Below are 3806 nucleotides of genomic sequence, written 5' to 3'. Positions count from 1 at the left end.
GTCAGTAGTGTTTGGGTGTTAGATATCTTTAAACTTTTCATTATGGAAGTTTAAGGAGCGTACAAAATAGAATGAATAGGACTTTTACGCACCTGTCAGCCATTGTCAGTAATTATCAGCTCGTGGGCAGATGCTCGCCTTCACTGGGTTACTTTAAATTCTAGATATTATATCATTTTATTTGTAAATACTTTAGTACATGACTAAATATTAAATTCAGCCTTTCTGGGGCACCCGGGTGGCTCAAGTCGGTTGAGTGTCTGACTCTTATTTCGGCTCAGGTCATGATCTCACAGGTAATGGAATCAAGCCCTGTATCGGGCTTGGCACTGAGCATGGAACGTGCTTGGGATTCTTCTCTCCCAAGCTTTGCCCCTCCCCTGTGTGCACACTCTCTCGAATGTTTAAAACTCTGCCTTTCTAAAACAACTACAATGCCATTATCAGGTCCTAAAAATTAATGGTATTTCTTATTTTATGCAAAATCCAACAGTGTTCAAATTTTTCTGATCAATCCATAAATGTCTTTTATGTGTACTTACAGTTAGGATTCAAACAGGTCCACACATTGATTTTATTGGTATGTGTGTTAAACCTCTTTCAATCTAAACACCACCCCCTCTTATTGCTGTTTATTAGTTGNAGCCTCTGGGGTGCCGGGGCGTCCCTGCACTGCACGGGGGGCCCGCCCAGGCTTCCGAGAACCACACGTGTCCCCACGTACCAGGCGCGCACACGCCACCTTCACTTTCCATGGGCCCCCCCGTGTGCAGAGTGCAATTTGGTGCTAAACAGAGAGAGATTGGTTTGGGGAGACAAGAATGCCTTTAGCTGAAAATAATCTTCCTTTGGAAATTCAGCCTTTTTAGGAATAAAGACTGAACCCCGTGTACGGTAGACATGGGGCAGGAACACCTCTTGGGAGTCACAGGATTAGCTACTAATACTTGTTCAGGAAGTGTTTCCGCAGAAGACATTTAACCATAATCCAGGCTGGAAGTTTTAACTGAGCAGCTTTAGTCTGGCCGCTTTTGTCGTGCGTGTGCGTGTGTGTGTGTGTGTGTACTTAAGTCACCCAGAAGCTCTAAAAAGTGCTCAGACTGTTTGCCAACATTTCCCTGTTCTCTGTCATGTGGCCTTTCACTCTGGAGAAGACCCCCGCTTTTGTTGTGTGTGTGTGTGTGTGTGTACTTAAGTCACCCAGAAGCTCTAAAAAGTGCTCAAACTGTTTGCTAACATTTCCCTGTCTCTGTCATGTGGCCTTTCACTCTGGAGAAGACCCCCGCTTTTGTCGTGTGTGTGTGTGTGTGTGTGTGTGTGTGTGTGTGTGTGTGTGTGTGTGTACTTAAGTCACCCAGAAGCTCTAAAAAGTGCTCAAACTGTTTGCCAACATTTCGCTGTCTCTGTCATGTGGCCTTTCACTCTGGAGAAGACCCCCAGAGGCCCGGCCGGGTGCCACTCAGCCCCGTTCACAGTAGGTATAGTATTTGCTTTTCACTGTGGCCTCACCGACATCGATTCTGTGTCCTGATGCCTCTCACACCATTTCCAGTTATATTTAATAATTTCTGTTTCCATTCTGAAGGGGATGGTCTGTCCTGACGGGGTTACTGACTAGCCTGGGAGAACAGATTGTAACTCTTTGAAAATTTTATCTGGGAACCTACTTTGAGCTTCCCTCGCATGACTTTTTTTGGCAGATGAAGGGAAAATGGTCGTGGCTTCCTCGGGCTTGTTACTTTAACCATTTCCAGCAGGACCTGAAAGCCCGTTGATGAAATACCCACCACTGTGAGGACGTTTGGATCTGGAANGTCAGTAGTGTTTGGGTGTTAGATATCTTTAAACTTTTCATTATGGAAGTTTAAGGAGCGTACAAAATAGAATGAATAGGACTTTTACGCACCTGTCAGCCATTGTCAGTAATTATCAGCTCGTGGGCAGATGCTCGCCTTCACTGGGTTACTTTAAATTCTAGATATTATATCATTTTATTTGTAAATACTTTAGTACATGACTAAATATTAAATTCAGCCTTTCTGGGGCACCCGGGTGGCTCAAGTCGGTTGAGTGTCTGACTCTTATTTCGGCTCAGGTCATGATCTCACAGGTAATGGAATCAAGCCCTGTATCGGGCTTGGCACTGAGCATGGAACGTGCTTGGGATTCTTCTCTCCCAAGCTTTGCCCCTCCCCTGTGTGCACACTCTCTCGAATGTTTAAAACTCTGCCTTTCTAAAACAACTACAATGCCATTATCAGGTCCTAAAAATTAATGGTATTTCTTATTTTATGCAAAATCCAACAGTGTTCAAATTTTTCTGATCAATCCATAAATGTCTTTTATGTGTACTTACAGTTAGGATTCAAACAGGTCCACACATTGATTTTATTGGTATGTGTGTTAAACCTCTTTCAATCTAAACACCACCCCCTCTTATTGCTGTTTATTAGTTGAAGAAGTGAATTACTCCTACTGTGGGATTTCTCACTCTGGATTTCCGTTCGTGCACCCCATGCGGTCCTATAGCACCCGCATCCTCTAAGTTTATTACGTTGAGAGCTTTGGTGGGATCCAGGTTTGTGTGTGAGTGCGCGTGCAGCCCGCTTACCTGGCACAGGCTCCCCCCACGCGTGCCTCCCGTGGCTTCCATCAGCAGGCGCGGGTGGGCTGCTGCTCCTTGTGGCCTGTGATCGGGGAAGTCGTCAGTGCTCCCGACGTAGGGGGTCAGTTCATCCATCACGTGACTCCGTGGCCGTTCACCCAGTGACTCTAGTGCCCTGTGGCGATCGTGTCGTGTTTTGTTGGGAGTTGCAGAAATGGTAACATTCCATCATTCCTTCTGCCTTGATTAGCTAGAATTCTTCCCTCCTTAGCTACTTGGTTACTTTCAAATAGAGTTTGTCCAGAACAGGGAGGGGAAGTGCTTGATTTTTCCATTTGTTTATCATTTTCAGAATAATGAGCTGGTACCCTAGCAACCTCTTCATGTGATTAATTTTTTTACTATCATCACAGACTGTAATCCGTTTGGTGTGTTTTAATCAATTGCAGTCATTTATCTTTTTATATTCAACCTGTCCCATCGGTGAGCATGCCTTCCAGATTGGCCCAGACTCCCTCTGACGTAGTCCCGGTCGTCTTCAGCATAGGGCAGCTGATTTCAGCTTCTCTGGAGAGACCGTGGTAGAGTCTTAGGTTAATTTAAAAGTGTCCTGGCTCCACCTACTGAAAAGGGCTGGAAACAATGACTGACCAGAAATCATGAGCTCCCTAGTGTATGGTCCAGACTGTGGTCTAAATACCTGTACCACAAGGAGGAGACAGAGCTCCTTGAAGAAGGATCAATTCCAGATCTGAGACAGGAAATGTGTAAGAGATTTCCAATTCAAATATAATAAAGGATATTTTTCTCTCTCGTTTTTTTAATACATTAATGAAATTACTCATTTGGTTTCTAAAGATGGAATGTCATTTACCTGTGAGCACAGTAACACCACAGAACAAGCCACCCCAAAACTTGATGGCTTAAACCAGGGGTTGACAGACTCTGACCTGAGAGCTAAGTCCACCTGCTTTCATTCATTAACATGTTACAGTGGCTACTCTCCTGTCCAAGGGTTGGGGAGATGGAGACTGAGTGACCCGGAAAGCCTAAACTGCTGTGTGCTCTCTCCGGAAGTCCAGGCACAACTCGGCCGGGTGCTCGGGCTCCAGGTTTCTCCCCAGGGCTCTCAGCTGCTGATGAGGTGATGGCCAGGGAATGTGGTCAGCTGGAGGCTGGACAGGAGATGGGCTCCACCTCC

At 45.5% G+C, this 3806-nt stretch overlaps 1 protein-coding gene across 1 annotated transcript in view; it reads left to right on the top strand.

Annotated features, from left to right (window-relative positions):
• TRIO (trio Rho guanine nucleotide exchange factor) overlaps positions 1 to 3806 on the top strand; it is a 229487-nt gene that overhangs the window by 104012 nt on the left and 121669 nt on the right. The gene's annotated exons all lie outside the window — the stretch shown is intronic.

This window comes from Crocuta crocuta, unplaced genomic scaffold (genome assembly GCF_008692635.1).
Source record: "Crocuta crocuta isolate KB4526 unplaced genomic scaffold, BGI_CrCroc_1.0 scaffold89, whole genome shotgun sequence".
NCBI classification, from domain to species: Eukaryota; Metazoa; Chordata; class Mammalia; order Carnivora; family Hyaenidae; genus Crocuta; species Crocuta crocuta.
Note: the sequence above shows the minus strand (reverse complement) of the source record. Positions and strands in the feature narration are given on the sequence as shown.